The sequence below is a fragment of the Scatophagus argus genome, chromosome 22 (genome assembly GCF_020382885.2).
Source record: "Scatophagus argus isolate fScaArg1 chromosome 22, fScaArg1.pri, whole genome shotgun sequence".
NCBI classification, from domain to species: Eukaryota; Metazoa; Chordata; class Actinopteri; family Scatophagidae; genus Scatophagus; species Scatophagus argus.
This window is the reverse complement of record NC_058514.1, coordinates 14,161,364-14,175,856: the sequence shown is the minus strand read 5'-3', so window position 1 is coordinate 14,175,856 and position 14,493 is coordinate 14,161,364. Positions and strand designations below refer to the sequence as shown.

At 40.5% G+C, this 14,493-nt stretch overlaps 1 protein-coding gene across 11 annotated transcripts in view; it reads left to right on the top strand.

The window, feature by feature from the left end:
* The window catches only part of nav3 (neuron navigator 3), a 372,135-nt gene that overhangs the window by 251,690 nt on the left and 105,952 nt on the right, over window positions 1-14,493 (top strand). The gene's annotated exons all lie outside the window — the stretch shown is intronic.

Here is a 14,493-nt window from a genome sequence, read left to right as displayed (position 1 = left end):
GACTCAGGACTTCTTACAAAGTTATGTCATTTTAAACATCTTTGAGTTGTTGGCTGGTCCAACTGAAAGACATGTCTCCACTAAACTTCTCAGATTCAGGGTTTGTTTTCTTGATGTTTTTACTGTTCAATGCCCAAAGAGCCCAGTTGGTCCAATATTTCATAGAGATTTTATATATTTTTTTTTCCTCATCAACCACTTTAATCACCAACGTCTAGATTGGGAATCAATGGACAAAGTTACCCAATTATTGAAGTGGCAACAGTGAGTTACTTGTTGAGCAGCGGTATTGTTTAAATGCTACATATGCATCACAATTCTGCGATGTAATCCACAATATTATCATGTGCGAATACATTCTATTATTACTGTGCTAGTGCATTGTTTGTATTGGTACTTTAGCTCAGTAAAGGATCTGAGTCGTCCACCACCTGCCATGTGCCCTCACATGAGAACACCTTAACAAACATATCTAATTGATTTACATTTGAATGGTCACAGTGGGAGAAAGCTGAGTAGGATGAAAACTTACAAAGTCACATGTCACGTACCAATTCATCCCAAAGATGAAGTTTTGACTCTGATCACAAACCATAACCATCTTTTCTATTAAGAAAGATTGTGGCGACAGCGGTAACCCTGTGGCCGCTTGACCAGAATCACAGCAGAGCCCTGAAAAATTGAGACCCTAACATACTTGACTCACTGTGCCGTTTTCAGTCATCTGTATTTCTGGCTGCCATGCAGCTGAGCGATGCTGGCAGCGTCGTTTTTCCCTCTGTTAATGAGATGACGGGCTGTATAACCACTGATTGTCGTCACTGTGAGATAATTACCTCTCACTTTAACTAGAGTTGACTAAGTGTTTATGCAGTGTTGGTTTGCCCTGGCATCTGCCCTCCTGCCATTAAAAGTGACTAAAGCTGTTTAGCTGCTTCGAGATACTCTCTTTGTAAGACACTGTGGGCGAGGAGTGTGTTTGCTGCGTCTGTGCATGTTTTGTGTCAGTCTTTTATCAGTTGTTGACAACATAGTTTTCTGTGATCCACTTTCTGTACAGAATTTTTGCATTTATTGGACCATTTTTTGTCTTTATAATTTTGTCCTAATATGTGTCAGTACTTCACTGTTTCTGACAATTAGTAGAGAAGTCAATGGATTTGACAATCTCTTTGGTGACTTCTGAGGAAAATCAGGGAATTTTTTTCAAATCACTGGAATGTAGCAGAATATATTTTACAACCGGTTTCACATGTTCAGCACACTATTCAACTGTTTTATTTTTTCCTCCATGGTGAGTCCAGCTGTAGTGGAAGCCGTCTGTGCACTTTGTTAGAAAAATAGTATTCGATAACCAGGAAGGAAAAAAATGTTAATCCTGGAAGCCTCTAATGTGTGTAAGAGTTAAAACCAAGCTCTGTGCATTTATTTATTTGTTTATTTTCAGTTACATAAAAAGTAATTCTAGTTCTGGCTAGAAACAGACTGACACACTGGTCACTAGGGGTGAACTGGAAGCAGTGCTGCAAGCATGTGGCTCAATGTGCGTGTGTGTGTGTGTGCATGCGTTTGTGTGTGTGTGAGTGTGTGTGTGTGTGTGTGTGTGTGTGTGCGCAGTTAGCTCTTTGTTTTAGTCTCTAACTAAGCCCATTGATCCACCACCTGCTCTGACCACAGAGGGTCCAGCCAGCTTGGGAATCTGAAGTTTGAGGAAGCACGGTTGCTTATAGTGTGGGCGCAAAGGGAAGGAAGCAGACACACACACATATAGCAGTCACGAAGGTGTAAAGGCAAGCAGAAACAGAAATGCAAGGTTTGTCCTTTGGAAGGTGAAAGGAATTGTTTGCTAGGTCTAAGTGTTCATCAGGGTATTTGAGGCAAAGGTTGTCAGCAGCACAAAGTTGGTTTCACACCTAGGAGAAGTGACACCAATGCAGTAGTGTCTTACACAAGCATTCTTTCTAATTGCCAGCAGGGGGCAACTGCACTGGTTTCAAAAAAAGTTTGATTGTTTGTAAGCTTATGAGAAAATAATACTGCGTCGCACTTGATTTATTACCTCAGTAAGCAGTTTCCCAATGAGTTTATGGTCTTAATCACTAGTTTTAAGTCTTCTTCAATACAGCATGCCGTTAAAAAAGTAGATGATATAGCAGGATCTGCTTTTAGGGTGTGGCTAGCTTCTGATAGAAAAGTTGCTACCACAGCGTGTCCTCTTTTTACCAATCAGATCCAATCAGGATAGAGACGTATCAAATACCCATCCTCCCCAGCTCCAATCTCTTCCAAATATGGTCACTTGTGGCTTTAAAAAAAACAAGGTGATGACTGCCATGATGCCAAACTCAAGCCTTCGAAACTGTAGTCCGCAAACCAATAGTTTAACACGAGGAGACTCCGTCCACTATTCAGTCTATTTTTCAAACTAATGATGCATTTGACAGTTTGGTTCAGTTCGTTTCAACTTTGTTTTGTATCACTGATGACGTAAGATGACAGTTGCCAAAATTGTCCTGTTTCTGAATTACCTTTCAGTCAATGTGACTTAGTGCTTGGCTCTTGGTTAATTTGTAAAAAGTCAGGGTGAACATGAACCAGAGCAGAACTAAAAGGCAATAATGTGTCTTTTTTTCTTGGCTGGGCCAAATGAACTAAACTTCCCTGGAGATCAAGGTGATGACACTTGGCTCTCCAAGTGCGAAAGTATTTTGTTTGGCCTGTTTATCCCATGGGCTTGAACACTAATATTGATCTGCAACTGTAGTGACTTACTGACAGCTTCTCCCCCATCCTGAGTAAAACTAGAGCTATTTTTTACTCTTTTGGCTACATGTTGAAAACACGAGCTATGAATTTTGGAAACCTGCCACTGGTCACCTAGCACCTGGAGCCTAAACGCCTTGGCCAGAATCATTACAGTAGCAACAGCTGTCAGTGGAGGGGGAGATGAGTCTGATTTACTTCTTCTGCACAGATTTTCCCCCACTTGGGACTTCACATGGTGATTCTGCAGTCACAAGTCTGTTACTCTCAGTGGTGGGTCACGGCTGGCCTGGTGAGTGGACAGAAGCCAAGTGAGCAGCTGCTGGAAGCTGAGGAACAGAAACCAGAAGAGCACCAGCATCTGCAAGCTTTTCAGTTAATCTACATCCATAATGCTGTCTTTTTGTCTGAAGCTGAGTTCACAAAGTGAGAGATCCATAAGTTATTCGAAGAACTACCATTTCCTCTAGAGCTAATCCAACAGGAAAACTTGGCCAATGTGTGGACAGTCAGTTAGGGTAACGGCCAACAAAAGTCTTTTCACAAACGTCTTCCAGCAGCCGATCCCTTTCACTTCCTTTCTTGCTTCCAGAGTTATTTTGCTTTAGCCAGAAATCATCACTGGAGTGAATGGTAATATTTTTGGATATTAATTTCGACAACCAATCAGATCAAGCTGCGTGATTACTACATTTCCTGTTTATCCAAACTGTTCAGTTGGCTCCTGAATACCTAGCCAGTGGTATCACCTCTGTGTGGGAAAGACCAGTAGAATTATGAATTAATAGCCACCCATTTCTAGTTTTCCCTCCTCTGTTAGCTCTAATTTGTGCTCATCAGGAGCAGTATGTTAAAGAGTCTGACCTTTGATCTTACTGTTTCAGTGTATAATAAAATCCTGCTTTTATAATGCATAGGTATCCTCTATTAATACTAAAAGGTCAAACTTTTGTCACTTGATTGCTAATGTGAAACTGAACATCAAAATGTCACAGTTTTACATTGCTGCCCCCTCTTACGTTCTTGGACTGAAAATTAAGAGAGCTTCATCCTTAGGATTTTTTGGGGCTAATAAAAATATTGTTTCTTTACTTTATTCTCATGTGATAGTTGTTATTGGTGGCATAATAAAAACACAATTACAGTGTTGAGGAAATAAATAATTGCATTTATTTTGCTTCATTCAAAGAAATGGGTTCAGGACAAACTCAAAAGTTATCTGTAAACTGCGGGCCTGTGAAGTTTCTTCATTAGTGATGCAAATAGGATCCTCACATTTGAGGCCCGGCCTTCCCAGTAGTAGATTGGTCAAAATTGCGAACATACCAGTATTTCCGAGTAGAGCTTGTGGTCTGTGTGTTTCAGGGAATAGTTCTGGTTGGATCTATTGGTGTAGGAATTAATGATTTCAAGGAATTTGTTTCCTGAAATTGGGAGCGAGGCTTGTCTACAGAAGCATACCCTCGACCACATATTTGGTCCCGGAAGGAATCATCTGCAGCCGCTGAGCAAGCCAGTGAAGATGATGAGAAGGAGGAGTGACAGGAGCGTGGTACCAGGGGCTCTTTACTCAGCAGAGATTTGAGTCTGGTTCTGTCTCTTTCCACCGGGCTGAATACATCTCCTTTCACTGTTTTTCAGCTTTGTGATCATAGGTGAAAGCAATGGAAAATGTACAACAAGGAAATGATTCAGTAAATTTTGGTTCGTTACTATACTCACAATGGATGGATTTTGGATAAAAGTGTCAGGCAAATGCATGTGATGCAAGACCATAAATACATTCTATGGATTAAGGATCTCTCCCAGCATTTGTGTGAGGCCTCAACTCACCTCTCACTCATCTCACTCACCTCACACACACTCTGCAATCCCTCTGCCATGTAAAACCTCACGCCCTCTGACAGTGCAGTTTCCTGAAGTTGTACTGACATTCAAAGGAATTAGATGCTCACCCAGGTTTTTGAATGGAGTGAAGGATTCTTTTTTTTTTTTCATGTCTCAGAAGGATCGTGCTCAGACGCAAGAACAGCAGGCAGAGGACGGCAGAAGAGGCCCATTCAGCAGAAAATAGTAAAGCCTTGCAACACTAATCCTGCTCATTATAGACAGACATCATTAGCAAACCACAGAGCGCTTCCCTGCAATACGCATGACTGTGCAGTTTTACTTTCTGTGTGTAGGTGTGTGTGTGTGTGTGTGTTTAGCTTCCAGCGACCTCAGCAAAGGATTTCAGAGAAAAACAAACACTTGTCAAAATTTTACATGAATGCAAAGAAGCAGAGATGAAACATCTGTCAGCAGAAGGCTGTGCAAGTCAGGGTAGGAGAGATTACATCAAACAACTCCCCACTTTAAAGTCAATCCTTGTTGTAGCTGCTTTTTATTTGTGGTATTGATGAAGTGTGTCACGGATCATATTGAGATCAGCTATTCGCAGCCTCATGCCCAATCCAGTCTGATTAGACAATGTAATTTCTTTGGCTGCTGATTTACATTGAGGGAGTGAAATTGTGATGAAGTTTCAATCAAATTTTAGTTCACTACATATTTAAAGATAAATCAGATAAATATGTTATATTTCCTTGTTGGAGGAGCACAACATGGCATTACAACAATAAGTTATGCAGGAAAATTGTCTGCACATATTTGGTCATAGATAATTTGATGGAGAAATAAAGGATCACCAAATCCAAAACAATTCATTATGAAGGAGACATGGGTGTCTATGCCAAATTTCATGGCAATCCATACAATAGATGTTGAGATATTTTAGTCTGGACCATGGACTGTAAAATAAATATGGATGACATGAGAGCTCCCCAAAAGTGAGACCAAATCATCTTCATTTGGCTAGCTCCAGTACAGGTCCCAACTCCCTCCCCCTCCAACTAAAACTCAGTGTACACATCAAATACATTTTAACAGATGGTTTTTGCTTTTTTTGTATATATTTCTCAACTTGGTGTATATTTAAGTGTCCATTGTTCAGTTTTAGTTAATTATGTATGGTGAATGGAAGGGAACCTGATCCCACAATCCCACCACCCAATCACTACTACACAGACTCTGGCTACAAAAGATGTCATCGGCGCAATTCTGCCTTTTCATTTTGGGTTCTTTGAGGAAGTGGAGACAAGTTGTCCATCTTCATATAAATAAATAAATACAGACTGATGATGTCATTCCTAAAGCCATGCTGCTAGCATCCATTATCAATAACTCTTTCTAAACTGAACTCATTTGAGTCAATGTAGTGATAAGTAATTTCCAGAAGAAAAGTCGTTCTGTTCAGTATTTTGGCTTCTGAAACACATTTGGACTTTCTGCCTTTGAGGCCTAATTGAGTCTAGGGTTTCTTGGAGACCATAAAAGTCCACCAGTTTCATCTGGTTCCCATCTGTTGGCAGATTGCACACCAGACTGACGAGAGGATGAACAGCATGAACCATTCTGTAATATCATCTTCACCAGCCTGATGCTTCATCATCAGCACAACTCGCTATTAATCTCTGCTTCTAATTGATTGTGTTCCTAATTTGAGTCCCTGGCCCAGGTTCCTGCAAGGCCAAACCAACTGGTATCTGTGTGACACTTTTGCTCAGGTTTTTAATTTGAGTATACCAGCGCTGGCTGTCAGACTACTCACCTATTATGAGAGTCAGTTGGTTTGGAAATACACGGACAAATGAATGATGGGAACTCTGTGCCTCTGAAACATCCCTGATGTCACTGTGAATGCCCAGCAATTGGCAGCAAGTGGTCTACAGAGGACAGAGGCAGATGGCCAGCTCAGACTCCTGAAACTTTATCTATACACGGGGCATAATTCATTCTCGCATCTTGTTCACAGTCTGGATGCTTTGATGATTGAGAGACGATCTTCTGACCAGAAGGTTTTAAGTTAAAAATTCTTCAACAGATGGAAAATCTAGCAAGTAAAAGAGTGTGAAAAATGTACTCTATGTCAAAGGATTCATTACCGTGAAGGAAATAAGTGTGCATACACATACACAGCAGCTGTTTTCAGCAGTATAAATACATACATGAAAATTTAAAAAAAAAAAAAAAAACTCTGATGACTACACCATTGTGCCATGCACCATGTCCAGCTGCCACATTTAGCAGTTCGCCGATGAACATAGTGGAGCATTTGAACCAGCTGACGTGCCAGATACTAAATACTAAACAATAAAGCTTAGAGGAGAATTAATGTGAGATTTAAATTTGTCTAAAATTGTTTGGCAGAAATGAAATGCTGTAACACTGTACCTTATGTGCGTCTAAATAAGCAGCTAGTTGCTAGTTTGTGTTTTTTTTGTTTGTTTTTTTTTTTGTTTGGTTTATTTTTTGTGGTGTAACTAAAAGGTGATAAAATAGCTATATGTCATGTTGTGTTTAGAGCTAATTTCCACCGCCAAGAAAAGTTAACTGTGGTCAGCTTGCATTCAGTTATAGTGGATTTGCAGCTTGTCATGCTAGCAGCAAATGCAAGCTACATTTATCTGTACATTGGCTGACAACTGAGGTCTTGGAACATACTGAGAATATGGCCCACCAGTGGAAAAGGTGGTGCAGAGGTGGATTAGAGACATTTCTATGGATGTTCTGACTGATTATATCAGATTAATTTTATTAGCTGCTAACCTCCACCTATGAGAGTCACCTTTTAAATAAACTGGCAATGTTTTTAACACTCTGAAGACAGGTTTTCAGTAGAAAAACCAGTCTGTGTAAGTTTTATTCAGATGTCACCAAGGGTAGAAGAAACATAAGCTATTCTCCTTCTTTCCTGCCAGACACAGAGAACAGTCTGTTCGCCAGCTGGTTGAGAGATGCTGGAGCTCATCCTTAATAATTTGTTTCAATTATATATTGTATAGTACTGTCGGAGTATAAATATATGATAAGCAGAGATTTTACAGAGACCAAAGCACATCCTGGACTAAATTTGTCCACTGCAGATGCCATATTTTTATGTATATCCATCTTTATATTTTATCTACATATTGAAAAATAAATCATTTCCATTGCATGCATGTATCTTGTTTGAGCCAACACACACTTTCATCACAGTATGCAGTATGTCAAAGAACCAGATATCTTATGTCAGTCAGTTTCATTATTGGTGCAGTAAGTGTTGAAAGTGGTGCATGATGAATGTGTGATGCCCCAGTGTAGGATGTCTAAAACAAGTACCAAGGACTTGGTGCAATCCAGATTTTGATGAATGGCTGCTCAAGAGCCTCAGCAGCTGTTGTGCTCGAACCCCTCACTGCTCTTACACTGCGCGAACATCATTCATTTCCTTCTTTCCTTCTGACTCTTGTGAAGCTTTGTTGGGGCCCATCTCCTTTATCTTTGTACCGTTTGCAGGCGCCAGTCTTTTTTTTTTATTGCAAGAGGTGTGTGTTCTTGTGCACAGGTTGACCCTCTCATATGTTAGCCAGTTTAACAGCATGAACAGAGCACCAAGGGGCTCATTATAGGCCCACTTGTTGCTCAATTGGAAGCTTTTAATCACTCATTATAACTGAACGACATCGACAGATGTTCTGTTAAGGGAGCAAAGAGCTGGCTCGTTAAACCTTTGATCCAGCTCAGTTTGTTTGGCTGGGACCCACCAGCTGTAGTCTCTCTTGACTATTCTGAACCTTGAAGTCTCCTGTAAGTCCAGCTTTTACTGGATACAGTGCTTACTAACAACTTTGTAAAACAGACTTTGTCAAGTATTGATTAATTTCCTGTGAGCAGAGTATTGCCTGCAATCGACCATATCTGATGAATATTTGACATTTTGTTTCTCTCTCAGGAACGTAACTGGGGTATGAAGTAATTATAGCTTATAGTGACTGCAAGGTGTATTGCAACCTGTGCATTCATCCCATGATGTATACTGGTCCAAGAAGTATTTTATGTGTCCTTTCTAACTTCAGGACCACAATGATGTTTTGTGCTGGTGAAATGGAAGAAACCCCAGCACCATATTACAGGTTACTGAAATTACAATTGAGAGGCACAAAACATGGGAGGAGAAAACGTAAATTTATGCAAACAGTCACTGCACCTGATTTATCACTGCCGACTGACCATTGCTGCAGAGGAAAATGCTTCTGACATTTAACATCTGGGGAAAGCTGCTGTGAAATCTTCAGGGTTTTTATTGGACACCCACAGCGGGTGAGAGACCATAGCCAGGTTCAAAAGAGAAGGAAAGAGAGAAACACAGAGACAACATCACGCAGTGAAAATGCCCAATGACCACAGGTCAGGTCTAAAGATTACTGGAGCAACTTAGAAAGTTACTTCTCAGTAGCTTTCTGTTCAGCACCATAACTTGAAGCAAAGGAGTTATGTGACTGTTATGTTTCATCGATTCTGCCTCCACATTAATTTTCCTGACTTTTAATGGTTCATAGCAGGTTCAGTCAGAGACTTTATGACTGAAGCAGCCAATAACACGATATTACATTCTTTCTGTATGCTACAAAAAGCTTTAACACAAGTGCCTGATTTTTCATTTCATCGTTTAACTAATATTTCCTCACATATATCCTCTCTCTTGTGACATGACTGACTGTTTGTAGCTCCAAAAGTGTCTTCTGTCCAACCAATACTTCAAGTTGAGCAACAGATAACACTGTGTGAAAACAATCTGACATGAGGTCTCTTTAGCACACAAGTTTTCAATACCATGAAAAATTGCAATGACTTGGACCCCTGACGATAGCTTGTTGCATGCGTGGCAGGGATGAGGACTCCTAAGACTTGACCTGAACTTGACATTTGGGACTCACAAGCAATATTTTATTTTTTGGCACATTAACATGAAGTAAATGCCTCATGAGCATGGACTGAATGCCGCTGCCTCCCTTATCTTGCTACTGGCTTTGTAGTGAAGAAGGTTAACTTGATTAGATTGGTGAGTGTTTGTTGGTTTACTACACTTGCTCACGTAGAGTGCTGGTCGTGGTTTGGTTCTTGGTCTCGCTGCTCTTTCACTGACTTTAATCTTTAATCGTCTATATGTGACTCTCTTTGACTGATATCTGGTGATTCACTTATGAGCTCTCTGGCACATAGAGAGTTGCCGTTTCCCCTTTTCCCTCTTCTGCTCCTCTCTGGACTGTTACAATGTGTCACCTTCGTCTCCTGTTTCCAGCTTTCATACCTTCTTGGAGAATGTTAAATGTTCTGTTGTGCTGTGCAGCTGGGACACATATGGGCTTCTGTGATGTGGCATTACACATAATGCAGTGGCTTGGCTTAATTTCATGCAATAGCCTGTTTAAAGTGATCATGTGCCAAACAGCTAATCAGAGATGAGGGGTGATAATACAGTACATGCATTGAATTATTTACATATAGTCATGCAGCATTATAAGCAGCCCAGAGGGCTTGCAACAGGTTGTACAATGCACATTACCACCAAAAAATGATTTAAGAGCCTCTATGATGCTTAGTAATTGTTCCCCTGAATGTTTTTCTGTTGATGCTGTTACCACTGTTTAACACAGCACTGTTCAGTATTACTGGTCCTCAGCAGGTACTGCAATAACTGATGTTTCTGTCCATCCTCCAGTGCCATCAAAACTTTTTCTCTCACGGCGTTACATGTCACATCTTTACAGTCCAAACTGTCATAAGCTGTCATAAGAAAGCATTGCTTTGTTGGTGTCCAGGACAGTAGGATCAAAAGGTTAAGAAACAAAAGAAAGCAGCAGGGCAGTGGAGGTACAGTATGTCTCACCATGCATCATAGCTGGTCACCAGGTTATGCAAACAAATGCCTTTAGAGTCAGCAGTTTAACCTCTTTGACCCTTTTGGGTGAAACTGCTTCAGACAGGACTGACAGCCTCATTTGTTACCTGCCAATTCTATTGCAGTCCATCATGTTGGTCATGTTCACCTATGCAGAACATGGCTGTATCAGTGTGTATGTGACAGACAGACAGAAGACAGCTGAGTTATTCCCCTTTGGCTGCTGGGACTTAAAAGCCATCTCGTCCCTGAAAAACATCCTGTGCTCATTTAGCCTCCTCTGCAACTTACAGTACTCTTACATGAAGATCTCTGGTGTGAGAGCTCCAAAGCTTGATAAAATAACCCTGAAAATGACTGTCTAACAGTCAAGCTGAATGAAGGGAAATGTCGTATACATTGTTTGAGACTAAAAGCCAAGCCAATTTTTACCAAATTTTGAAAATCAGTCTTTTCAGTCTCTCAGCCTTATACAGGCACACCACTAAATTGCTGGAATCCTTTAAATGTTCAGACTTGATGATATGTTTTGAGGATATTTTTCAGTGAATTTCACAATTTTACTATTGCCGAATTATACACGTTTCTACTGCAGCTCAGGCTGTAATTGAGAACAAGCAGAAAAGGGGGACAGATGAAGTCACAACGCAGGCAGTCTTTGCATGTGTTTTGCATCATTTTGTTATTTCTTCAGACGGCATCATCAACAGAAGTGATAATGAGATCTGAGTTAAGCAGTGAAAGAGGATTAAAGAGATTAACCCTGAGATGAATGAGGTGACTTGTTAGTCTTTGTCGTCCATGAAACATCTTTGTTTGACTGTCTCTCTGTCTGTCTTTGCCAATCATTCATACACAGCCAACACACACACGTGAACACACACCCTATCTGTGCAGCAGATGTGTGAAACCACATGGAAGCCCTTCAAGTTACTTGATGCTGTAAACATTTGAAATTGAGCTGCCATATATAATTGAGACATCCATGGATATAGACTTGTGTTGCCATGCAGATCCTGTTGATTATACATCATGTGTGTTTATATGCTGACTGAGCTAGTGCAGTAGTTTCTAAAGGAACTAGGAACGTCACAGCCAGTAATGAAAATTATTGTTTTATCTTCATGAATATGAGTTATGATGTGATAAAAATCAGCTAGAAACTTGTTTTGTCTCTGAAGCCCCGGCTACTTGAATTCAATCATTTTAGTTTGGTTTTCTTGCGTTAGAAAAAAGTTTTATGGTGTACAGTTTCATAACATTTAGGCGCTATGAATGCAAACATTGACTTTGCAAGCCTGAGCTGGCCAGATAAATCTGGTTGTGGGAGGTTCAGCGTAAGGTTTACCCTCATGGTGTTTCTAAAAACGAGCAACAACCTCTTTATTTGAAGATTTTACTAAAGGCAGATCCTCAGATCCTATCAGCCAAGTTTTCAATCAGGGAGAGGGATCATGGGGAGTGCCGCCATGATCAATATTGCATAAAACATTTGTTTAGCCGATGCCAGATGAGAAAAAGTTTCTTTACTTTGGATTTTGACATGATGAGCGATGATCCCCGGATTATGAGACAGGATCCTTTAACCCAGCTGCCCCTCTGCACATCAGCTGCTCTATAGCTCTGTCCCTTTTTCATCCGTTTTGATTCATCGTCTGTCAGCAGCTGTCTGCTTTGGACACAGTGAGAGCGACAGGGCGGGGTGAAAGAGGAATCAGTGGCGCATTTGGGATGAAGCCAGTCAGAGCCCCAGTCTTAAGAGAACGGCTGCTAGACAATAAGAGATCCAGCTCGTTGGGCAAAAAAAAAAAGACTGTTGAGTTTCTTCAGATTCTTACCGTGTAGTGAAGCACTCTAAGCTGCCATGTCCTTCAGGTCTTGGCTTTTCATGGGAAGAAACACACAAGTAATTCTCACCTTCTGTTTTCGATACCTTTGGGATGTAACTCAACTGCAGTGAGCAGAGGGATTTGGCTTTGTCTGTGTGTAAATGTTTGGATTTCAAAGCAGTTCGGCTCAACGGCAATGATTAATAAAGTATATTCTGGCTGTAAAATGCATGTGTCACCTCAGCATGTGTGAGTGATGAGCTCTGCCTCATTAGGCTTCAAGTGCCAAGTGGAATTAATAGGCACTAAAAATGTGTATTCATCCTCGCAATGCTCTGCCACATGCACTGAATGGAGGGAAAAAAGTAAACTTTGATACTTAGGCATTTGAGGCAAAACTCATTTTTGTTAGCCCTAGCAGGTATAGATTTTGATCTACTAAAATGATGACACAGTGGATTTTGATTTCATTTATTTCCCCTGACTCATCGCTAGACTTTGATTTCTGCCTAAAGCAAAAGAAAATTCCAAAGAGATTCTACAAAAGCCAATCAGCAAAAACACAAATAACCCTCAGCCTCGAAGGACTGTCCCTGGTGATTCACGTTCCAACCACCACCAAAATTTGGGCACAGTGCTCACATGGGTGTAAAATAAATTGATAAACGTTGACAGCATTCAGAAAATAATCACTGGTTTCAAAGTAAAACCAATTGGAAAGAAAAACTAGGAGTCAACTGACTCACTCACAAGGCCCACTCACAAAATAGCTCTGTTTGTAAAGGTTGAGTCATCTGTGTTTCTGAAATACTGACTTAGGGATTTAAGGTGGCATGTATTTTCCAGTGGATATGTAGCATTTTGGATAAAACCCTTCAATTACTGAGCTGTGCTCATGTGCTCTACAAAGCGCTAACGCCTGGTTTTCCATCCCTGTCTTGAAGGAGGTTGTTTTCTGTCCCGTAGGAAGTGGTAATTAAGGTGTCGGCCCATTTGTGTTTGACAGTTGCATCCAGGGGATAACGCTTTCCAATTCCAGCCATTGTACATTAGTCACTTGATACCTAGTCAGGTCCAGCACACTTTTCACAGGCACGTAGGCATGTGAGGGAATTAAGTTGCACACAGGCAGATGTAGCCTTTGTCTCATTTTGTGTCTCACCAAGTCTCACTTTTTACCAACAGTGGAAAAGTATCAAAATGCGCTAGTGTACGGTGTTACAATATGGACAATTTAAAGCTGCTCAACTTCTTCTGTATTTGTGTTGTGTTTCTAAAATCATATATACTCATAGATATAATCTGTAACATTTCAACATTAAAATGTCTAAAAAAAAGATCTCTTGGTATGGGATTTAGATTTTGTTGATTTGTGTACTTTCATCATCCTACATGTTTCTAACAGTGTTTAAACTCAGAGAAATGCATGATATCCTTTAAGGCAACGACGCATTTCATTCAGATGCCTGTCGATGGCATCATGTCCTCTTCACCCCTGCTGGTTAACCACCCGGGGAAACACAGGAGAACGAGGAAGGAAGCTAGCTAACCACTTCATTAATTTACTATTGTTTCAATTGCTTATTTGTGAAGGAACATGATTATTATTTACTATTTTCTGAACGAACACGACTAAACCTGAATAAAAACTTCCAATATTACCTCGTCCGTTGACCATTATGACTGAGTCGTGTCAGTTAGTGGTTGTTGAAGACAACAGGTCCCTTGATGCCACCTCACTGCATCATCAAGCTGCAGTTTTTTTTGTTTTGATTGAGAGACCCCATAGCGGTAGAAATTACATACTGTGTGTTTAAGCTAAACTAAGAGTTAACTTTAGAGTGGTTTTCCTTCTGTTTCAGGTAGCCATTAGTTTTAATTCATTCCTCTTTGATTAAAACAAAAAAAATCAGCTAACAGGCTCTTGACTCTTAGGGCTTCCACCTGGCGCCGAGCTGCTTGTGTTGCAGACATATTCTTGGTAAACCATCACTGTCAGTGCTAACCTGGGTGACAAATACATTATATTTCCTGTGAACCTCCTGTAAATTTTAGTGTATCTTTTGAGACTTGTGAGCAGTAAAGGATGTTTTCATTGCGGAGGACAGGTTGAAGCAGAGAATGTGGTTTGGTGCTCTG